Below are 25,351 nucleotides of genomic sequence, written 5' to 3' on the forward strand. Positions count from 1 at the left end.
GACTTAAAAGATAATAAATTCCTATAGAAGAAGGTGTCCCATTACAGGAAGTGAAATCTCTTTATTTCTCTGTAAGAAATACAGAAAAGGGATAAATTGATTAAGCATTTCTATTTGAAACTGAGTGTTCTCTATTGCCTCTGTAGAAAAGATCAGGAAACCACTTTTTTCCTAATAGGTACACAAGCTATAGAAAGACTACACAAGCTACAAACCTCCCTGTTTTCATCAGTTTTTTTTTTTTGTTTTTTTTTTTTTTGTTTTTTTTTTTTTTGTTTTTTTTTTTTTTTTTTTTTTTCCCAGCTTTGGGACTACTATACATTTAATTAAAAAGAGTCATTTTTTTCTTTTTACTCCTGCATCTGCTTGCCTCTTCCAGGCTCCATGCAGCACAAGATGAACAGAATAGGAAAAAACAGACTATGCTTTGGTTACCTTTGGTTACCTCTTATTAAACAAAGTAGAAAGAGATGGACATTGTCAGCACTTCTTATACTTCACAACACCTTGTAACATGTAGATACACATTAATGTGCCTGTAAGTACAAACTGCAGAGAAGACCTGGTCTGAAGCTGCTCAGTCCTCAGTCAGGTGGTAGGTATAATCTTCAGTCCTGTGTTTACTCTTTTTTTTGTATCCAGGAAAATATTATTTATCTGGAAGGCTTAATTTTGCATATACTCTGTGACATACTTGATATGGGAAGTAAAGCTTACTCTGATCCTAGTGTTCTAGGGCTTTTGTATTAGGAGATCCACATGCATGTGCTTACTGTACCCTTTATAATATTTATTCTTTAACACTTCATAATGATTTTAGGATTATTACTGTCACAGACGTATTTAATCAAAAACAGACAGAACTTCCATTATTAAATTTAAAATCAATATTTTTACTCTAATGTTTTTAGTTACTTTTTCCTGTTTACATGTAAAGCAGCCAGGATGAATGGTTGCAGAGTAGGAAACAACATCCTTAGGAAAAGTTCAAAAGTTCAAAAAATTTTTTCTATCTTGTTTTATATACTTCACACTTTCATTTTTAACCACATGGATTAATAGTTTTGAGATTTACATTCTTATTAGCTACATAAATTCATGTTCATTCACATTTACTTAAAACGTACATTAAGAGCGTCATTAAGGTCACAGTGTTATAGCTTAATTTTACAAATACTGTATAAAAATATTTGGTGTCAAAATAGCTTGACTTAACATTTAATAACTAACTAAAAACTCTTGCAGCAAACAACCAACAAAATACCCTTATTTAATAAAAATCATACTTTTGCTTTCATTTTTAGCACATAAACAAAGCTATTAGAATCTTTCAGGATTATAAAGCACACCTACATTGTAACTCATCTCAAATGTCTTATTAGGGGTACCTATGTTAAAGTCTTATTACACTTACATTTTCCATGCTTTTATTTGAAAAAATAAAAAATTCTTAATAGTTTAGCATATAATATTAATGTGGCCTGTTAATGCAAACTGTTATTCTAGAAACTGGTAGAAATTTCGTATCACACCTTCTTAAACCTTTCCACTCAGAAAGAATGAAAATAACATTAATCAGCAGGAATGGGCTCAACCAGTACTAGCTAGGGAAAAAAAAAAAAATCTCAACTGACTGGTTGTGGTGAGCTTTCACATGCATTTATGTGAACTCTGAACCAGTCACATGAAGGTATGGCTCCAGGACCTTTACAGGAGCAAGAGCTTTAATGGCTGGAGCCTATGTTGCTGAGGCAACCAGTTTGCATCTATTTTTAGTCAAACCTCTCTTCGCAGTTTGGGTGACTCCCAGAAAAGCTTGTCCCAGTGAGGCAAGTTGTGGCAGACACAGTATATGAGAACAGAAGTCTGCCTGACAGGCTTAAAGACAGTTCAGAAAGACTTGTATGCCATGAGTCCTTTAAATTGTCATAGAGATTGGAAGTCAAGAAATCATAACAACTTTTTGTTCTAACAATCATTATTCTTCTCAGTTTTCATTACTTCCCTCAAGTCTAGATCAATTATGAAACTGTTAAGATCCTTGTGTCCATCAGGAATCTCAGGGAACATATTTCATCATAGAAATATTATGTTTGTATTTCTGAAAAATAAATAAATAAACATATGTATATTCCAAGCTTTTTGTTTCACACACACAAAACAAACAAGCCAACCAATTAACTGGAAAACAAAAAAAAAAATGTCCATCGTATTTCAATTCAGAATGCAAAAAGAAATCCAATAAGGTACTGGCCAGCTCCAATCCTATATCCACTTTACAATTTATGGTAATTGAATAATTTATTTTCTAGAAGATTCATACAAGTAGAAGTTCATGTGCAGAATGTGATTGTACATAAGCAACCATCTCAAAGGAACTGTTGGTTTGTCAGCAATCTTATTATGTTCAAGTGAGTCCATATAGATAATATCCCATCTCGTGAGTAAAGCTGGTAGAAGTGCCTTCTCATATGCAGGCAATAAGAAATACTATGAAAAGAGACAGCGCTGTGGCGACCAGACATGTTAATGACTAATTCTAATATTAACTTAAGAAATAAGAGAATGCTTAAATAGAAATTTGAAGTGAGGAAGCAGAATCACTTGATTCTTTGAAACACGGTGTAGAAAGAAACTAATGCATGGTATGAATTCCATTAGCTTTCCAAATCAGTCATTTCCATAAAGACAGAGAGAATAGCCTAATATGGATTTGTTTGAAGGTCTTGTTAGTATTAAGAAAACAAGGATTGAGATCTTATGAAAAACAGATATCTCACAACAAAGACTAACTACATGGATTAAACTCTTTTGGTAAATGTCATCTATGAATCAGTTCTGGCATTCATTCACCTCTTCAGAGTGATACACCTTCATAGTATAAATAATGGAACTTTGGGTGATAATATTATCACTATTGATTGTTAAAAGCTGTTTAGCTTCACATCAGAGCAAAAGAATGGATGGCTTCTGCACCTTGTGCAAGGTTTGAATAGCACAACACTATACATAAGCAACATCTGTGGAATCACAGAAACATAGAGATTTTCATCTAGGTTGGAAGAGACTTTCAAGCTGATTAAGTCCAACCATCAACCTGGCCTATTGAGTACCATCACTAAACCATGTCCCTTAGTACTCACCTCTCTGCAACCTCATTTCAGGTATTGTAGAGAGCAATGAGGTCTCTCCTCAGTCTCCTTTTCTCCAGACTAAACAACCCCAATTCCCCCATCTGCTCCTCATACATCTTGTTTTCTTGTCCCTTCACCAGATTCATTGCTTTTCTCTGCACTCGCTTGCACAACTCAACATCCTTATGGCAGTGAAGGGCCCCAAACTGAACACAATATTTGAGGGACAATGTCATCAATGCCATGTATATCCCTCGTCCTGCTATTTCTGATGCAGTTTGGGATACCATTGGCCTTCTTGGCCACCTGGGCATGCTAAGCACACAAACTATCCCGTTCAATATTTTACCACCTACCACTGCATGTAACAATGGAATTGAGAAGGGAACATAAGAGCAGGTGTCTCGTTCTCCTGACCCAGCAGTGCCCTGAAACTGCTAATGCTGAGATTAAAAGAAATCACTCTATGTAGTGATTTGCAGTGAATGTCGGAAACTGGGTTTTCTCTTAAAAATAACAAGGAAACTAAGCACTAGCTCTTGGAAAGCATTCCATTAACAAGCTGGGGTGCACATTTTTAATCATATGTGCCTCCTCATCATTTAGATGAAAATTCCTGAAATAAACAAGAGGAAAAAATATAAAAACAGAAAGGAGTTCACTGAGTTACAATCTCCCAACCAACCATTTCCTGACAGTGTTGTTCTTACCTATGTAGAAAATTGGCTACTAAAATCTTGTAAGAATTATTTTAAAATTGTGGTAAGCCAACAGAATATGAAATCACAGATATAAAGAACAAAATTGCTGCAATTGTATCTCTAATGTTCAGCAGTGAAAGCCTGTTCTAGAGAGATATGCCAAAGTACCCAAGTACTAATGTCTCCCAAGAACAGTAAAGGCTTTAAGCAGAGGACAGCTAGAATGGATCCATAGATGAAAAATATAAAATTACTAATATGACTAACATTGATTCCTGTCAGCAAAACAATGTCTGAAAAGAATGAGGGACTTATGATGTCATGATTCCTCTACCATCTCCTAGTGACAGTAAGTCAAATGTCCCCTCAGTTTTATCAGGCTTTGTCACTTGCAATTATTTACAGTGCTAGGGGCTTTATTTCTGCTTGCTTGGGAAATTTAGAAGTAGTTGCTAATGATGGTATCTGTGAGGTTAAAATGTCTTCACTTTATGTGTCTAAAATGTCTACACAGTATTAACAAATCAGCTGTATCGCTTTCATTAACTAATTATTTACAAGTAAAAAAAAAAAAAAAAAAACCACAACAAAGACAAAAATCAAAACTGTTGAAGAGACTGGAATGTAAGATTATAAGATAAAAGTCTTTTATAACCTGACGGATTGTACCACCAATTGGTAGAGCAGAGCTGTGCACATAAATTTTTAGTTAGAAATTAATATGAAGGATTTTAAAAATCTTATTCAGAGTAATTTAAACTAAGATTTTTAGAATTTGGGACAAGGGAAACAGAAATGCCAGAGGGAAAAAAAAAACAGTTTAGCTTGATTAAAAATGAAAAATATTTGGAAATAAATGGGTTCAAGCAGAAAGGGCATTTGATATTTTTTCATAAAGGGAGATAAGTACTTCCTCACTTAAATGTCAATAATTCAGATGCTTAGTATCCTCCCAGGTTCAAGTATCCTGACAAAATGATTGGAAATAAAATTCCCTCCTTTCCCAAGAACACTTGCCTGAATGACCAGGTTACAAATTATCCTTGGCTAAATCTGTCTCAGTTTCTCACTGTACTCACACACTGTGAATAATTAGTTTTGGAGGAGACAAAAAGGATGAAATAGTCATTAAGATATCTGTCTAACAGCAGAACCATGGTCTACAAGAAATTTTGAGTAAATTATGCTAAAAGAGGCAGTTTCATCAGTGATGCTGAAGGAAGAAATCCCAGAATGATGTAGGTCTCAGGGCTGGGCCTGCTACTGACATCTTTCAAATCGCTGCTGTAAATGAGACAGTGAGAATGTGAATGTGAGTCTTCCAATTCTTGAGAACCCTTAACCCTGAAATAATCCTGCAAGTAGAGTGTAGTCCCCCATGATTTTCAGGGTTCAGGCTTTTGTCCCCCTACATTACTGCATGTTGGGGAAGTTCCTAAGCTGCCAGCCATCACTGGAAGTCATGCCTATTTCTGGCATTCCTGATCCTACCCAGGCTATGTAGTATAAAAAGAAGCTTTTTCCTTATTTTCTGGTTACAGTGTCGATGTATGTGGTGGGAGACTGGAACTCTTGTTTAACCATCCCAAATGTCTGGTTTGTAATGTCACTCCCTCTTCAGTAAAGAGTAATCAAAGTTCTTTAAAAGCTCTTTAAAATTGTTCTTGTCTGATATCAGGTTAAGTCTGTAAGTATGAGCTCTAATTTGGAATATCCAAAAAAGAAAAACCAGACACAAATAATGATAATTGTAAATAAAAGACCATGTTTACTCTATTTGCGCTTCAATTTTATGGCAATTTGCACCTTCAGCTAGCTTTCTGCTTTCTTCTGGGTAATGTTTTTTTTTCAGTTTTTGTGCATGCTCCTATGTCCTGTGGACAATCATAACAACATCAGCAAATCTAAATCATTGCAGCTGCAGTCTGGATCCTCCCTCATTTTGGTTGTGTGCCTGCTTTGAGCACCAGCTTAGAGAACTGGTATGGCAGAAAACTAAACTGGCAAAACCCAGTTAACCTGCAGCCACATCTGCACTTTACATGATGGTTTTGCCAAGTTGCACACATGCATGTCCCCCGTGCAAGACAAGAAGGAAGGGAACACAGCTGGGCATCCGTCAAACAAGAGAGCCACCTTGTATTGGCCCTGGCCAATACTTTTTCACACTGCCATGGAGCTGAAACACCACATACTGTCACATGTCTTTTTTAGCATTTATATTGCCTTTTCCATTGAACACTGTTGGCAGAATTTTTCAATTTGACATACCAAGTACTTTCAAAAACCGTAATTCCATAGTACATATCGATTCTGGAAGAAGATGCAAAGATCTCTTTATGTGTCTCACTTATAAAAATAAATGAAAGATGCTTGTAATATTGGACTGTGATTATTTGTTGTGACTGTGATGCCACAAGCCAAAGACAGAAATTTAACAATGGCCTAGGCTAGAAATCCTCTTCTCTAGGGAGCAGCTGTAGCAGATTCATTCATGCTCTTGGATATGATTCATTCTAGATCACTACAGATAAATCCACATTTGGGGATCTGTTGCAATAAATTCATCGTGTAAATATTTTAAAATTATCTATCACTATTAAAAAAAACAAATAAACATATTCACAGGTTCTAAAAAGGATTTGCTGAATAGAAGAATAAATGACTAATTGAAAATAAATGAGAAAAAAAAAAAGAAGGAGGTGGGAATGAGGAGTTACATTATGAAAAAGCATCAGAACTGTTTTAATTTTCAGAGATAAACTGTGTTGATGTAGCTTTACTATCCACTTCCCAGTAACCCAGTGTAATATTGTTAGTCTTAATACATCTTACCTCTATATCTAGCCACTCTTGACATTGATTTCAGTGCAATTTGTGTAATAGGTCAAGTAAAGTGGTGCTTATTGACTGCTGATTGTATACGTTTTTCCACCTGAAGTGTTATTGTTAATTGACAGACTCTTTCATTTTCCTGAGATAATTTTCATTCTATTTGAATAACTGCCTGTAATTCTCCTTTTGTAAACTTGGTCTCTTTCATGTCAAATATCAAATACAGTTTTGAGAATCAGATAAATTGGAGATACTAATTCGTTCTTTCACCCACAGAACATTAAAATAATCAGATTCAAGCTAATTTGTCAAACATAATTTACCTTTAGTGAATATATGCTGTCTGCCCTTAACTAAATCACCCATCTCTAAATGTCTTGTAATCTTGTCCCATACCATTATTTCCAGTAATATTCTTGCAAAAGAATCCTGGCTAACACTAATGGCCTGAAGTTTTCTGAATAATTCTGTCTTGACATATTGCTGGATGCTCTACCTCTATTCCCATGTGATTACAGATCCTATATTAGCTATATCTTTAACTTAATTCCTGGGGATTATAAAATTATAGGAAAAGCTATTTAATAATTATCTGTTGGTTGCCTTATGAAGCTTTTTGACTGTATTTCAAAGGTTGCCTTCAAAATTTATTTATTTATTTATTCATTTAATTATGTGGGTGGCAACATAGATGGTACTTACCTTTCTGATGTCAGGGATGCATGCTTAGTTTTCTTCAGCTGATGAGAGTAAATTGGCTAAACACACCATATTGGACAGAGAGAAGCCCAAGCATCATTTTAAACGGTAGCAATCTGATTTGCATGTTGATGTACCACCAGATCATACAAGAGTTTTTCCTCTTGTTCTTCTATTGAGATGCAGCGTTGATTCCTCTGTGGTCTCACTTGCTTCCTCTAATTGGTTCCAAATGTGTTTCTCCCATTCTAATGTTTCCAAATAACTGTATAAAGACAGCAACAATGACCGCAAGAAAAAAATCCCTTCTTGAAATTTCATCTTGTATTTATATCTTCCTCTGTTGTCTTTTTATGGACAGAACATATGCTGTATCTGCTCTACACAGTCTTGCAAAAAATTCCTTTTGTATCTGATCCACTGAAATAATGACTATTTTTTGACATTCACCCAAGCAGTCTCCTTTTCCAGCACTTCCCACAGTAGCCTTTGATTATTTATTTTTTTCTCTGCATACCAGAATCCCACCAGAACTCCTTTCTGGGCTACTCCCAGGAAGAATGCGACACAACCAAGCTTTTAGTCGCTTAATGTCTCTCTGATGTTATATGGCATTGTATGGCAGGCATAGATGGCAGTTATGCACGGTATTTAAAAATAATAATAATATAATAATAAAAAAATAAATAAAAAAGAAATTGAAAATTCAAGGCTACATAGTCTAAAATAAGATTTTCACAAAGGATTATTCTGTGACCATGAGCACGTTGATTTCAGTAAATCTGTATATCTTGCAAAACATACTTTTAGATCTATGAGCTGCTGCTACTCTTTGCAAAGTTTTTAAATTCTTTGCAGAATCCTGCGGAAGGGAACCACCTTCCCAAGGAATTTATACCTCATACATAGCCTTCAGTGGGCATGTCTGCCACAAGCCCAGTGAAGATTCAGGGCAGACGAATGGTAGCTAGCACTCAAGAAGAGGTTCATAAACGAAGAGTATTTTTTAAATCTTGTCTGTGAATACTCTATCATTTCAGTCCAAATTCAGACTAGTTACTTTAAAACAGTGCTGAAAAGAATCCCATCCTACTGATAATTCTGTCCCCAGGTTTTCATTCTACTGCAGAAAATGTCAGGAAGTGTATAGAAAGGTGGAGCTCTAATCATTCACTACTCCAAGGTCTTAGGCACACCAGATGTGCTCTGTAGGCACACACAGATACTTCTGTGTGGGCTTCTCTAAAGGAGGGATTGGCACATTTGAAAACCCCCTGGGGGATTTAGGGGGCTTGTGATGAAGGGTCAGTTAGACAGAACCTAATCTGATTTGCTAAACAACCATTGTTAACAACACTTGAAAAACAAACAAACAAACAAACAAACAACAACAACAAAACATACTTTTTATTTGTATGCTCAGAACACTTGATTCCAAAGTCAATGAATGATATGAATCACCACGTTATTTTCCAGATAATTATTTTTTACATGTGAAGTAGTGAGGTAGTTCCTTTTGTGTCTCTGATTCAAACTACAATTTTATAGAACAGAAGAAAACTTCCTCATCCTGAGGTATAACGAACATACATTTACATTCACTCCCTGCAGATATCTCTATCATACTCCACGAGTTAATATAGAAAAGTTTTTTAAGATATGTTCCTTTTGCACTATATCATACATGTAAATGATTACTATTACTTTCTTCCTTTGTGCTTCTGAAAACTAAAGTACATGTATATACTGTATAATGTTTTATATATATATTAGCTTTCTAGAGATTATATTTATTTCAAGCATCAAATTCAAGATAATCAAAATTTCAAACTTTGTTTACTAATTTCATACTTACCTATTCTTTTAATATCCTGTCTTGGTTCTCTAGTTATAACATAGATGCACCTAAAGTTTGCTAGAAACATTTGCCATTAGCTCCTTCTAAAAAAATTAAATTTGAGGATAATCCTACCTCCAGAGCTTATTCTGTTCCTGGCCATTGACTGTGACAGTGAAAGGCTCATCTGAAAGCAGTGGAGCATCCCATCTAAAAGCATAAAACATATTACATTTCATGAAAAAGCTAATTCAGATTGTTTAATTCTGGTAATATTGCCTCTGTCACCTTCAAAATCAAAATGTTCTTTCCTGTTATTATAAAGAAAACAACCAAATTGCTTAAAAACCCATTTGAATACACAGCTGCCTTATGTTGCATACTAATTTGATTAAAAATGCTTGTGCCTCACCAGCATTTTTTATATAAAACATACTGGTGAATTTAACAAAGAAATATAAATATATTTTAGCAGTTTTTGATTATAGTGTACACTATAGTGTCCACTATACCCCTGGACCAAACAAAGATCTCATTGCAGCATTGGAAGGCTCTAAACTGAATGTCTTGCTGTATTTGTTTGCTCAACGCTTTGGGCACTGTGCCAACCTCATTGCGAATAACTGCATTAGTCAAGTGTATCCAAATTATTATAACACAGCGTCCATCCCAGTTATTGCTGTTGAAGCATTTTCTGAATCTTCACATCATCAGAAGCATTTATTTGAGGATAGAACTTTACATAAATTCAGAACAATTTTAATTTTAGACAGAAAATCTTAATATCTTTACGAGTGGCTTGTGTAACTAGGTTTTCTTAGAAAGCATAATTAGGAAGAAATGGTACTATTGTTTACTTATTACAAACACCTTGCCTAAATTGGGGAGCTTCCACGACATTACAATTAAAAGAGGAGTCAGAGCACAATTCTTTATATTTATTTTTCAGCTTATAGAAATTAGTATTGTCAATAGTCACTTCACCTTCTTGCATCTTCACTCCACCGGTTCAACTCCTTGATTGAGATGGTGATGATACTGTAAGTATTAGTTGATCTCTAATTACCATGCCTTCATAAAGAGTGAAGACTATGTATCTTAATCTTTTTTTTTCTCCTAGAGGAGATCCTCCTCCTAATGCAGAGATGGCCAGTCTTTCATGCCATAGCAATCCTTAAACTTACGCTAAAGTATGTCTGCAAGCTACAGAGCATGAAGATCACCATGTTCCCACCTTTCCATTTCAGAGTAGCTCTGGTCAAATTGGTCAATGGGTCCCCAGACAACCTAACATTTACCTCTGCAGTCCTTGTTGTATTGCTCCTCATGTTTGGCCATCTACAATTTCTAGCTCAGCATTGCCCTCATCTTGATTATAGTTCAGGCAAGAGAGATGCATATGAGCTGTGTGATAGCTACATGTCATTCAAAAGATGCAGCCTGAACATTTCAGTTATATTGGCAAAGAAATCTCTCTCCTCAAGTTGGAACTTGTGTTTTTCTTCTCTTATAGTGGACAACTGTACTTTTTCTTCATTATCTAGTCCACTGAAGCAAGACTTCAAATTGATACATTAATGATATGTCCTTAAGTTTTTATTCACACTGTCCCTTATCCTTTATACTCAACATCAGGTTCATCAGTGTTTTGTATTTTACCAAGCCCCTTGTTTGGGAATAGAAATTGAATCCTCTTGTACCAGCATGTATAACTGAGCTTAATGAGGAATTTCGCATGGGATAGTATTAAATATTTATGCACCTGATAGTTTTGTCTAGTGTACTGTATTAATGAGAAAAGTATATACTATTATGCCATGAAAATCTAAATTATCATCTACTAAACTTGGCTAGAAGCAGGAAGTTGCAGTATTTTTAAAAATATTAACATTATATTGAAAAGAAAAAAAAACACTCTAAATTTCCTGTGAAAGAAAAAATGCAAAGCCATTCATCTACTTTGAAATGTTGACATTTTTCTTATTCATTGTATGAAAGACATATTGTGACTTACACAATATATTGCAATGTTATATTTAAAATATGTTGTCATATTAAATATGGTCTGTCCCTGTTAATGTTATCATGCAATGTACTAACTCATAATTAATTTAAGAAACAGTAGAGATTATGAAAATTTCAGAAATTATCCATATTTAATGAGAAAACAGAAATTGCTTCCGGAAATAGTTTCCTGGAAAAATAAAAAAATAAAAAAATCTGGCAGTTAAATGAAATTTTAGAAGACTTATTTTGGTGGAGAAGTGAAATTTTAAATGTTCCTCTGTCTATCTCTAATAACTGCCAGATGCACATTTTTGTTGCTTACCATAACAAATTAATGTTCCTTTTATGGTGAAGAATATAAATAACAAAATATTGTAGAAAGGTTAGCTTTCTGTATCAAGTCCAGAACAGTGTTTTCAGAAAATGTTTCCTCTTCGCATCACTAGGATCAAAGAGTAGAGACTCTTTTTTTTGTAGGATCTTTTAGTATCAGATAAACTCTGTCTCTCACATCAGAAGGAAATTTTTGGGTGCAATATGTCATAGAGGAGCCCATGCCAATATTTGTCTCTTCCTAGGATTTTCAGGCATTGCCCAACATAGGAGATGAGTATCTTCTGTTTAGTTAGGACCTTGATCTCCCTGTATACAGACACCAAATGAAGCCTGTTGAGGAACCTTTTTTTTTTTTTTTTCCTGTCGTCTGATTTTTCTATCAAATTTTATGAAGGAGGAACTCAGGAAGCAGTGTGAACATGCATGCTAGCATAATGGCTTTCAACCAGAAAATTCAGTTAGGGATGTACCAGAATCATACATTTGACCTATCTAAATACTAGTATTTCTGGGCCTTGCAATAATAAGGACTTAGTCTCAACAAAACTGTGAGAGCAAGGCTCAGCTTCTCTGCTCCTACCCCAAATTGTAACAGCTTCACTGCAGGGATGTAGCCATCTAAAACTTTACATGCATTTTTAAGAGTAAAGGCCTTTCTACAGACAGAATTACAATCTTTATTGAAGTTGTTCACTCCTTTTCTTTAGTTTACTCAGTCCCCTTTATAAACCTATCCATACTGAGGATGGACATACTTATAGGAGAAAACAGTACCCAGGATCCATGTTAAAACAGATTTGATTCCAGGAATTCTGAGTCTTATTCTATGCATTTTCCTCTGTCTCTGCTTTTAAGACTAAGTAAAAGCAAGAAGAAAGCAGAGTTTATTCTTATAGCTGGTCTCAGCTCACCATAGCAATTTGGGGGTTCTACTAGAGCTACCTCCTTATATCTGCTTCCAGTCTCCATCAGTGAGAGCTGAATGCTTACCTGAGAGCTGAATGCTTACCTTAGATCCAGATCCTGCAGATCCAGATCGTGTCCTTCATAGTGTAGATGTTAAATGATCTGCCCAGCTGGAGAGAGTTTGTTTCTCTGCTCTGCAAATATATGTGCAAAATATAGAAAGAGGAACACATTTCACAAGATCCACTTAACAGGCTAAATAACAAGACTTTCGATATGAGTACATCATTATCACGTTTGGAGCTGAAATATTTTGTCACACTAACATAACTCAGAACAAAATTACAAGCTTTAATGGCAGACTACCATATACAAGTTTCCTCAAGGATAAAGTAGACCTGATTTTTGACACACGAACAAGTTATTGTCCATCAGCCACACAATGGTAAGTGCCTGTGTGCACAGTTCAGCAAATAGTACCATGTACCAGAAGTATAGTAAATTATCATACTGTGAGTGAGGGATAAGTGATTTTCCAGTCAGATGTGGATGCACTTACAATACAGATAGATTGAGAGAATTTATGCAGATATGCAAACTATTTAACTAGAGACATAAATACCATGTCTTGTGATGCTCTTGATAAGTCTATATAGCCTTTTAAACAACACCGTAGTATTTCTGTGCATGCCTTAAATTACCTTGTGTTGAGCACTCGTTACAGAGTAAAAGAATGCACAGCAACTAAGTGACACAGCAGCAGAGCAGCTGATGCATGGTAACCTTTTCATGTGTCAAAAGCCTCTGACAACTTCAGTTTTACATATGCTTTTGGATTTTTTACATTAAATCATCAACCTGCCAATGTTGTTCCCAAAACTCGTACTCAAAAAATTATGCTATTGAATGATCAGGGACTATAAATTTATTTGGGCAAGAATGAACACTTCTGGAAGTTTCTTAGATTTTTCCAAGACTTTGGGGGAAGAATTAAAGGTGGAAGTATTTTTTTCATGAATAGCTAACTGAGCTTCATCTTGCCTTAGATTGTACTATGTGATGCCATTGATACATGGATTTTTTAAAAAACAATTTTTCATTCAATGAGAGCTCAATCTACTTTAGTAGCTTCCCTAAGCAATGTAAAATCTGATGTTTTATATGTGTGCTTAACTCTTTAAATATAGTCTGCCTGCCTCCCAGCTAGTTAAGTAATAACAGTTTTTGTAAATGTTCAGAAACTCTAGAGTAGCTAAGATAGGCGTACCTTTTAAATTCTCTAAAGGTCTTGCAGTGTACATAATCCCCAATGCCAGTGTGTATGCACTGTTTATTCAATGTACTAAGAACACAGGCAGCAACAACAACCTTTGTATCAGACAGCAAATCAGAGAGACACAGGTAGATTGCAGGTAACCAGCTTGCTTTCGTGCTAATATGTTGATGTTCATTAAGGGATTAGACATTACTTTCTACCTTTTGAAGATGCTATTCCCAACAAATATTTCAATGTGCAATTTTTTATTTTTATTTTTTAATTTATTGTATTTTATTATGGGGAGGCAAAAAAGGCTTAGGATGCTTAATTTCTCCCTCTGCCATGTGGAGCATCCTGTGGAAGGGATTGTCTTTAATTTCCTTAGCCAATATTTTGTGAACATATTTTATTCCTATACAGGAAAGGTTGTGATGAACAACAGAGACCACAAAGAAATTAAGCCTGTATCTCCTTACAAAAATGTTTTAAACAGTCACAATTCTAACATACCTGTACAGGAACACATAGGAACGTGAAGTGTTAATTAAAGAAACTAACTCAAAGTATATAAGATAAAATCAGTTCCCCTTTCCTTCATCACACATTTTCTTCTACTTAGATGCAAGGTGATCAAAGTATAGCAAACAAGCCATAGGAGAATTTCTCTGGTACTTGAAAGATCTTTAGCTACTCTGAACCTCTGTGTGAAACCCAGATTCCTGCAGCCATAATTTCCTTCCAGAATTAAACGATGAGACAGTTCCAGTTTAGAATTAAAGCTAGAATGCTGTAATTTTCTAAAGTATTGCCCATGATCATTAAAAGTACTGTCAGCCACAATTCAGTAGCTGATAATCAGTGCAGTGAAGTCCAGCTGCTGCCTTAAGTCTGGTATTTAAACATGCAATCTGGGACACATTGGGCAGATACCCTGCAAGGGTATTTTATTAAATTAACAGTAGTGAATGGTGCATAAAATTGTCACTAAGATAAATTTATTACAATATGATTTTCTTCTCACATTATTCTGTATGGGGTGCTACCCCAACAGAGTTTCCAATTCAGTAGTATGCCTGAAGCCAGGGGTTTTATCAGCAGTGTGTCAAAGGGTGTCTGGCTCTCATTCATATATAATTTACTCTTATTACACTGGATATTTCTATTGTTCTGCACTAACAGTTATATATTTTCTAATGAAGGTTTAAATCAACTGGGAACCAGGGTATAAAGACAGTTTCAGTATTTTGTGCCAAATATGGATTGTTTGTCTTCCTGTTAGTTATGGATTGTGAGTGTATTATTGCTGAAGGAAAATTATTTTTTTCCTTTTTTTTTTCAAGTATTCATTTAACTTGCTATACAAGTTATAGGAACTTTTCAAGTATTCTAAATGAACAATATCAGTTAGAAAAAAATGTCAGACATGATTAAAATAAACATATGAGCATACCTAGCCTTCCTAGGTCAGCTTCATGCTCTATTGAACTTGCAGTGGTAATTCTGACAGTATTGGTGTTTAGTATTTACTAGCTGTGTCTAGACAAGAGCTGAATAACTACATACCTGAAAGCTTCCATATAATATGGAATAACTACATACCTGGAAGCTTCTCCATATAATATCCTCTTAGAAGTTTTAAAATTTCTTTAAATTATATTTGCTTTACTTGTATCTGTTGTATTTGCTGTATGCTGGTTGCATCTGACTACGAAGCTGTATGTTGGTCAGAAGTGGGTAGCAGCACATGCTAGCACTCGCAGAGCTAAGAATTTTCAAGGTTCACATAGGCATTTCAGTCCATCTTTTTCTATGTATCTGGGAAAGCTCTTGGTGGATTGGCTGTCTTGTCCATGTTACCAGCCTTCTAGGGAAAGGCAGGCAGTTGGGACTGTTGTATGGAATGACGGAGAGCTTGATGTGTGTCCTCTCTACACACATTGCAGCACTTCAGAGCTATGTTCCCATAGTCACGTAAACTCTGTGGCTGTGCTGATATTGGTAAATATCCAGTAATTAGCCAGCTGGGCCTGACTAAGTTTCCAGAATTAGTTTCTGAGCATCGTGGCTGATTTTTGCACATACTGCCAACTGTTAGTATCCTACGATCATGTCTGAAATTAGCAAGTGGTTGTATTTTTTGCTATAATGTACCCTCTCATTGTTATTTATGTATTATTTCTTCTTGTTAGGTATTGATAAGAGATTAATTTGGAAGACCAACTCATTGCTTCTCTTCATTTTCTGGGTTCCTTGCACTTCCTGTTTTATAAAAAACACGATTAACCACTGCTTTTAGGTTAAAATTCACATTTTCAAATGATAAACTTTTTTTTTTTTTTTTTTTCTCCCATGGAAATTGTGATGCAGCAAATTATTGAATCAACAGTGAAGCTCCTATTATACAACTCCCACTAATTATAGATCTTTTTTACACTTTAGTCAATACATTATTCTCCTAAATATCCCTACCATTGTGTGCATAAAAATGTCAGTAATGTTTTTAATGTGTCTCCCTCCTGAAGGCATGTTACCACTGGCAAAAGGGTCTGAGAATTAGCTCAGAAAGTGAGTGACATTTGTGAAAAGTGTTCTGGATAAAATAAATATTTTTAAAAGCTGAGCATAGCTGGTTAAGAATTTATTTTTTCCTTGAAAACATGGCAGTTTTTTTGAACTGAATTATTTGTAGGACTTTATTAGAAGCTATAACAGGCACATAGGGTCTTATAAGAATTTCTACTTGTACTGTGTTCCTTAAACCCAGTGCAGACTGGGACTTTAGCATCCATCTCAAATAACCTATATGGATTTTTTAAGTCCAGACAACTGAATACATATGTATAGATTTTTCTCATTTGCTTCTGTTTAAGCTATACTACTGACTCTATAATGCATGAAAATATCCAATTCTGCTCTGATTTAAAACATAACAGAGAACCTGAGTTTGATCCTTCCACCTTCAGATGAGTGGCATAGCCACCTGCTGGTGATTTCTTCTGGCATAAGCAAACCCCTCTGTTAATTTCTTTCACCAGTTCTTCATATGAAACAATAACAACAATTAAATAATTTATAATAATAAAAATTAAAACAACAACAACAAAACAGAAATATCAGTGTCACCCTCAAATGAAAAAGGGGAATGTTGAACTTGGGAAGAAGCTTATGGCACAAGAGGATTTTTCCCTGCACATCTCTAATGCTTAAGTTTTCTTAAAATCAAAGCTCAACTTTCTTTAAATGTTAATATTATATTTTCTTCTCTGTATATAGGTATAATTGTAGCAAAAATTAAGATTTAAAAAACTCCTCAGTAGTCCTGTAGATCAATCATTAAAGTTTAAACACTGAAGAGTGTTCATCAGGTGACTATGTTGCTGAAGTGATAAATATAATTTAATGGAATATATTCAAATTAAGGCTACCACACAGTGTTGCTATCAATTTTTATATAATGAAAGAGATTAAATGAATCCTTGCTAATGCATTATTGGTATGTGAAGAACAAGAAGAAACAAATCACACACATTTTCCCACTTAATTGTTGTGCTAGACACTCATTGTCATATCATTGACCTATTTGGTCATGCCCAAGTTAATCATGCCTGAACCTTTTCCCAGTGGGAAATAAGCTTCTTCACTTCCTGTCTTGCAGGAATATCAACTAAAACTCAGTCACATATGCCTATAGTCTGATCACTGCAGCCCACCGTAACCATCGTTTCCAGCAGTGAAACTGCAGTCTGCAGCGTGCCCGTGAGAGTCGGTGTCAGAAACCCATCACTTCCCATGTGCCTTCGTTCAAATCCATTCAATCACTTACCACATTAAATCACACCAACCTCTGTTTGCAAAAGTGCTCCCCTCCTTTCTTTCTTTTTTTTTTTTTTTTTAATCCTTTTTTTTTGTTTGCAGGGAACTGTTTTGTCACACTGAAATAGAGTTTATGTGCAGTGACAGCCTAATAAGCCAGCAACTTTAGTCGCTTATTAAAGTCAAGCATGTGTCTTTGTTTCATGTTGCTAATGATGTGGAACCGTCGAGGCCCGAGTATATTTCGTCTGGACGGTGTGGGAGCGAATGCTGAGAGCTCATTACTTGGCTCCCCATTGGAATCCTGCAGGCTTCTGCTCATTGAGGAGACTGTGGGGGCTTTGACAGAATTATTATACTGAATATTTTTAGACTCATTAACTATATCACCAAAGCAAAACATCTCTTCCTTAGATGCAAATGGCTGCAGCTACTGTGGCTTTGCTTTAGTTATTGCAGAAAAAAGGATGAAGCTTGAAAACAACTTAGGGAAAAGATTTTCATGCCTGAATGTTTGAATTTGTAACTTATATTGGGAATGTGTAAGCCTTTTTTACCACATTTAAGCCACTCATGTCTAAGTGCCATTTAAAAATGCATATATTCAGTTTCATGTAGTAAGCGGTGCTCAATCTTTTAAATTGAGAGTGCCATTGAAGTACACAACAAATAGGAGCTTTACAATTTCCACTTTCTAGTCCAGAGTGAAATATATATATATGTGTGTGTGCATAAAAAGCTCATGTTAAAGTAATTATAGATGCTTGAGTTAAGCCTTCAAAGGTAAAGAAATTCAGAGTTAAGGCTAAAAATTCTGACTTTCCCTTAACCTAAGCACTGGAACATATGTGCTGCGTGGTATGAAAGATCACACACTTCTCCAAGCCACACAATTCCTAACCACAACAGAGTGATTTAAAGATGAGGAGTGAGATGAAATTTTTAGCTTAAGTCTGAATTTCCTTACTATGATGGGTTTAAGTTGGTTCTTAATGTTACTTTATTGTAGCTTTTTGTGGTTTAATTGAGACTTAAGATGTACTTGAAGAAAAATATGAATACCTTAAAATTAATTCTTCAGAGCAAAGGACAGAAAATTGCATTTATGGCTCCATTTGTTGGAAAAGTTAAGTTGGCTGTGAACTGTACATTATTCCACCTTCTATAAAAATATATTTTGATTTCTTGATGGAGACCTTTTCTATGTGTTGTGTACATTCAAGCTTTCTATAAATTATTAGTCTAATTGTGTAAGTATATGCACGTTAAAAAAACAAAACAAAACAAAAAACAAACTAGATGAGTGTTTTTTTTTTCTCATAATGTTTGCAAGGTTCCATCAGGATTTCATTTTCCAAAATGTTTTTAGGTGAAAAAAAAAAAAAAAACTATTTTGATTCCTAGGAAGAGAGACATTGCTTTTATTTTGTGGTTCATTTCCTGCTGTAGTATTCTCTGACAATGGTGACACTGTCTTTATACATCAAGAAGTTCTTCTTTCAGTGACTGCCAGGGACTCTGGAGGGAATACTTCATATCTGAAATATGTTTCCCTTTGGGATTTCACCATCAGAATAACAGTTCTGATCAGCAACCCATCAGATTTTTATTTTTTTTCCTGAAGCTATGAAAAGGAATAGTTAAAAATCTTGACAGACAAGAAACTTATACTGAATTGAAGTTCATTGTGGTGCACATAAGAGCTCCATGTTCTCCTTCAAGCAGTATTTTCTTAACAGGTGTATGAGCTGTTAGGATTTTTCAAGCTAAGCTTTTTGAGTCTCTGAAGCCCCAGAGTGGACAGATGGTGTGGCTGCAGTCTTCATTCTGAGATCTTGCAGTTCCTATTCATACCAGTTTGTGGCACAATACTATTTAATTTAGATGTTGGGCAGGCTTTCAAACTCCCATGCCTCATCCTCAGTATCTAAAGGTTTTATTTAAGCACCTAGATAATAATAGCCCAATATTTACTGGAAAAACTCAGTCCTTTTGAAAGACAGAATTAGAAATATGGGTCCCAGCCAGGAAGCCAACTCTGAAAACCATGGTCATGGTTAATCATTAATATACTTTTTTTTAAGTAGCAGATGACTTTTCAGTTTGAACGTAAATACTCTGTCAGGAATATTTTCACCTGCAGAACCAGTTCACAGTTGTGATTTCAGATGTTTTGCAGTTAAAAATAGCCTGAAGCCAACACACCTGTCTAGATACATAGATGATCCGTGGAAAATAAAACAGACTTGAGCTGTAGGCATGCAAATGCAATTGTTTCATTTCCTACATACAGTATGATAAATTAGTAGAAGTAATAGTACTATAAACAAGCGTTCGCTATCACTAATTGTATTTACAATGTTATGATTATCCAAACTTAAAATCACCATACAATCCCCCCCCCATCTTTTTACTTATTTTAGGTATTTTAACACCTCTGCTTTTTTGCCATTTCAGTTTTGGGGAGAAAATGTATGCTTTTTTTGTTCATTTCTTTGTTTTGTTTTGCCTAAAGCCATCCTGCAGTTAAAAAAAAAAAAAAAAAAAAAAAAAAAAAAACTGGCCAAACATACACTCTTTGGGGGAAGTGAACTAGGAAAGTCCTTAAACCTTATTAAGATTCAGTCTTGAACTATACAGTAAATACTTATCAGATTATATGATATAATAAACTCATTTTTCTACATTCTTAGTGGCTGTGTTTCAGTAAGCTCTGTATTACAAATCTTTCAATGTGCTACAGCATGCAGCTTTTCAGTTGTCAGCCTTTTAGTTAGTGTGTAGCTGCCAAAAGTTATTTTGCTAGACTGTGGATCAAATTCAAAGCTCTGTACTTATATGGATTTTCAACATATATTTAAAATGTTTGCATTATTTGCTACCTGTAGCACAATAGCTGACTTCTGTAATTTTCTGTTATCTAGCCTCTGTACAAGATTAGAGCTTTGTATTTGTACTGAAATGGTTGCTTTAGATGTGCTAGTTTTGTCAGCAAATTTGTGTTTTTCTTCCTGATTTGGACTTACGGGATTTTATTTTATGCATACTCTTCAAGTAATAGAAAAAAAAAAAGTAATATTTTATTCTATATTATGCACCTCGGAAAGGATCAGGGTTAAGAGGCCTTTATGACTTCTGAATGAAATATTTAAAGAAAAGTGATCTCAGTCTGTTTTCATGTGTTTGTTGTTGTTTTATTTAATAAATTAAGCTTGTAGGACTAAATTTATCAATACACTCTACAGCTTTTCCAATTTCTAGAATAATGTAGAGCATCCATATAAGCAGCTATTTTGCATTAGAGTGAAAATCAGTTGGTATGCTAGTCAACCTAGTCTTTAGCTTGAAACAGACTTACCAATTTTATTATCTAGGATACAATAGCTGTGTCTGCACTAAAAGGTAGGTGTGCCTGCTGTGTGCCCTGTGGTCCTGCTCTCCTGATCTTCTGAAGTGGGAAGCTTTTGAAGCGCAATGTGTTCCCCTCCTTGTTTGTGCATCCAAAAGAAAGCAAGGTGCATGTACAGTGCTTAGGATCTTTTCTCAGTGTGCTGATTGTACCTGCCATTGCATCAGCTGGCTAACAGACCATATAGACTGTCATGGGAAGGTTATCAATATACTTACTCATGTTCAGTTTTTAGCAAAAAATCTATTCTTTTTCTCCCACACTCATAAACCTTGCCTCTGTCCCCTTGTGATGCCAAACACAGAAGTAAGAGTGTGCCAAAGATGAAGCCAATGTGAAGATGTCATAGGGTTGTTCAGGATGAAGCAAATACATATGGGCAGGGACTAACCAAATGTATCAGGGAAGACCTTGACAAGATCTCTGTAAAGCAAGCATCTTTGAGGGCTGTGTTGTGTTAATTTTGCTGTTTTTTTTTTTTTTTTTTTTTTGGTTGTTTTTGTTGTTGTTGTTGTTGTTTGTATTTTTTTTTCAGAAGTAAAGATGTATAAAGACATATCACAGCAGGCAGTAAAAGAAACTTTGAGGTTCAGAATATATTCAGAGTATTTTTATTTTTTTTTTAATATGGCCAGTTTAGCTATGTAGCAAGCAATCACTGTTAAAAACATTTTAGCATACTATCAAAGAAGAAAAAAAATTTTTGAGGAAAATGTTCAAAATGTACTCTAGAAAGTAAAGTTTTATTATATGTAGCATCTCCCATTCCCTTTTTCTCATGAAAAAAAAATGTATAAAGAAAAGGTCCTCTTTAAAGGGACTTCTGATTAAGATGAGCTGTAACTATTGTTACTGTTGCTGTTAGAAGCTGAACATGTGTCCTGAAAAGTAGAAGGGAAACTCTTTGTACTTTCAATTTTTCACCATTGTCATTGCATGGAGGATTGAAAGCGTTGCTTTTCTGACACTTTTGACATATTATAAAAAAAAAATAATAATAAAAAAAAGAGGAAACCAATGAATGTTCCCTGAGCTCAAGCCTACATAAGTCTGATTTTGTGCCACTCATCTGGGACCTTGTGGGCCTAACTGGTGGTTAATACTATGTGCTACTGTTTTTCTGTGTCATTTGTCTGAAATCACATTAATGCACCTGAGTAGTGTTTGTGGTGTGTTTGTTTGTTTGTTTTGTGTTTTTTTTTTTTTTTGGTTGGATAGTATTCTTTGTTTGTTTGGGTTTTTGTTGTTGTTTGTTTTGTTTGTTTGTTTGTTTAACAGTATTTAAGTGAATTTATGTATAACATCCCGTGAGATGTGGCATGATAACATGTAGGGTATCAGAGGATATAAAGCCTTCTGGGAGAAGTTCCTAGAGTAATTATGTGCTGGCTTTGTCTGAAATACATCACATGGGAAAATATGAAATAAAACCAGAGTGAACTAACTGTTGATGATCAGGTGTCCAGTGGCAGAGCTTGCTCTATAGTCCTTCTTTATTTTGCAATGTTGAAACATGCTTCTAGAATGGCAAAAACTCCCCTTAGTCTGCTATTAATTCAGTCTCAGGCTACTTAAGATATAGACTTTACTGTCCTTTAGGAATACAGGGAATGTGTAATTACAACTTCCTAGAATTGGATTAAATGTTTATGGGAAGTGTGAAGACAATTTGTGGGAAGTGTCAAGACATGGATACAGGAAGAGTAGACTGGGAAGATACTGAAGTTTTCCAGTAAATTAGTCAGTCTATGGAGAAATGGAAGAACCTTTGTCTGTTAAGGCCAATCTCCTTCCAGAGGCTAAGAAGGAACTAAAGGTTTCTAAATCTCAGCTGTCATTTGCTCTCAATAAAATTTATGAAACTCACCCCTTTTAGCTCTATCTTACATGAAATATCATTATAATCTGCAGTAATATTCTCTAGCATAAATACTCTCTTGAGTATTTGTTCGTCTGTTTGCAGAGTCCACTCGTTGCTTTAAAAATGACAGGAAAAAAAGCTATGAAACATAAATGTCATATTACATAGGGTCTTAAATTAACATTGAAAAAGTAGCTGTAGGTCTGCTATTTCCTAACTTCTGAACATTTATCTTTCCTTTTTATTATCCTTTTAAGGTAATTGTGTGTGATTATAAAGGCATTAACTAGATTCCTTTTTGCATCTTTCATTTATCTGGCAATCAGGAACATAATACTGAATCTATTTGTGTAATTGTTACTGTTAAGAAACTTGGAAATCAAGATAGGTGGGACCTGTTAACTAACTCGTGGTTATCAAAGTCACTTACTCAACTCATTAATGGTTTAAGTACTACCTCATTAAAATTGTTTAAACAGAGAAGTGTTTTCTGTCCTGTATATTACCACTGTCATCTCTTCTATCTAGGAAAAATACTGCTTCAAACTGTTTATACAGACTGCATTTGAAAGAAGCTCAAAGTTCTTGACAAACATAGTGAAAATCAATCTCAAGCTTATATGGTAGTAATGACTTCCTTGTTTTCATACATGCTTGAATTTTCATCAGTTCTGGAGAATTTTCAAGAGTTAGGAAAAGATGACTACATTTATAATCCTTGCTAAGAAGAAAAGTGAACATAGACACAAATTTTAAGGTGGATTCCATTAAATATGTACATCTTTGGAAGCAGTGTTCAAAATTTTTGTCTAATCTTTTTATTTTGATGTTTCCTATGCAACAAATTTTCTTCATAAATATAATACCCGGGTACTAGATGCTACAATTGGTATATATAACGCCTTTTTGATCAAATTATTTTTAGATCTGCATAATTGTTGTTGTTGTTGCTTCAGAAACACACAAGTGATTGTAACAAATGAAAATCTTCCAACAACATTAATGAGGTAGCCTGTCTTTGTGGTCCCCAGCAACAGGGACTCAGATCCTATTTCGCCATGGTGATTCTGGTAGCTTACACAAATGTCAGACACTTGAAACCTGGAGGTCCTGAGGTGATTCCCTAAATCTGGGGCATGGGTCCTGAGGCCTTGTGCCACTGGGGCCAAGAAAGTTAGTGTTTTAAGAGACTGCAATTCCAAGGCAGTCAGCCTTGTCAGTGTTAATAGACTCCCTGTTGTGGTGCTAAGGGATGAGGCTTGGATCTATCTCGGCTAGAGTCTGGCCTCTTAGGACTTCCAGTTTCCTTGCTGCAAAGTAAAACTGACAAATCCTAGGAGCCTTTAAAGATGCTTAGCAAATTTGATCTTAGTTGCTTCACTACTGTAGTTAATTGCACTACTATTGTTGCTTTTGAGTTTTGATTTGTGTCATAAACTGAAAATGGGATTGTCCTGTTTGGGTGTTTTTACTGGAGTGTTTTAATCTGCAGAACTTATTGATACTTTTCCTGGAAGGATGTTGCAAAATTCAAAATTCAGCTTTGGATATTTCAGACTTGAATCTTACAATTGCTACTTCCAGAAAATGGGAATGCCCACAGGTAATTATTATTTTCCTTTACAGATGATGAAGTAGCTGGGAACTTCCCAGTGTATCATGACATGAAAAGTTATTTAGCTTTTACATTAATTTTTTATTGATATGCAGAACATGATCCTATGATTACAGTTTTTAGAAGAGACTTTACCTGTTAACTTGTTGCTACATAAAGTGCTGATTTATAATTCATTATGAAATGCAGTAAGTAATTTAAAATAGCATTACAACCTAATAGATCACTGCCAATCTCTGGGTGCTGTTGAGAAGGAAAAGTAAGTTAAATATGACGTATACACAGAAATAGCAGAATTAAGCTTGACTAAAACTTTGGAACTAGAAGCACAGAGAATTGCTAAAGAATATTTTAAGTAATTAAGTGACTAAATAAAGGCAAAACAATGAAATCCAAAATTGCACAAATTAGTCTCTACTTGGGTATAAAACAGCACTGTTGAAACCTACACTGTTGCAATTGACCCAGTGCAAGTTAACAGTATAGTATATCATTTTAAGCTGTCTTGTGTGCCACACCACTCGATGTTCTCCATGGTCCGTGCCCATTTGAACCTGTTCTGTTATCTGCACCAGTGTTGTTGAAGAAAAAACATTGTTTGTTTGTATTCACAGATTTAATTTATCCTGCTAGCACTTAGAACAGTCTTCTCTATTCACAGTCCACATGCACACCTGAAGAAATACAATCTACACTTTGAGATTCAGACTGTAAACACAATAGCAGACTTCTGTCTACTGACTGAGCTCTCTAAATTTGAATTCACTGTAGAGAATAGAAGGACAGGAAGAACAAAAGAGGTGAAGAATTGTTTTATTTGTTTGTTGTTTACTCATATATACTACCTGGGTGTGTTTTTTTTTTTTCAGCGGCATTACTTCCTTATTTTTGTCTATGAAATGTTGAATGGGAATATTACATAAGGAAATAGGGATGTACT

At 35.0% G+C, this 25,351-nt stretch overlaps 1 protein-coding gene and 1 long non-coding RNA gene across 2 annotated transcripts in view; one reads left to right on the forward strand and one right to left on the reverse strand.

Moving 5' to 3' along the window:
- The window catches only part of CCDC178 (coiled-coil domain containing 178), a 173,297-nt gene that overhangs the window by 117,325 nt on the left and 30,621 nt on the right, over positions 1 to 25,351 (forward strand). The gene's annotated exons all lie outside the window — the stretch shown is intronic.
- LOC137851804 (uncharacterized) lies at positions 5,848 to 12,657 on the reverse strand. The gene is made up of 3 exons (XR_011093487.1): positions 12,559 to 12,657; positions 9,342 to 9,416; positions 5,848 to 7,634 (listed from the first exon to the last, which is right to left on the reverse strand). It is a non-coding gene; the product is annotated as an uncharacterized lncRNA (long non-coding RNA).

The sequence above is a fragment of the Anas acuta genome, chromosome 2 (assembly GCF_963932015.1).
Source record: "Anas acuta chromosome 2, bAnaAcu1.1, whole genome shotgun sequence".
Taxonomy (NCBI): domain Eukaryota; kingdom Metazoa; phylum Chordata; class Aves; order Anseriformes; family Anatidae; genus Anas; species Anas acuta.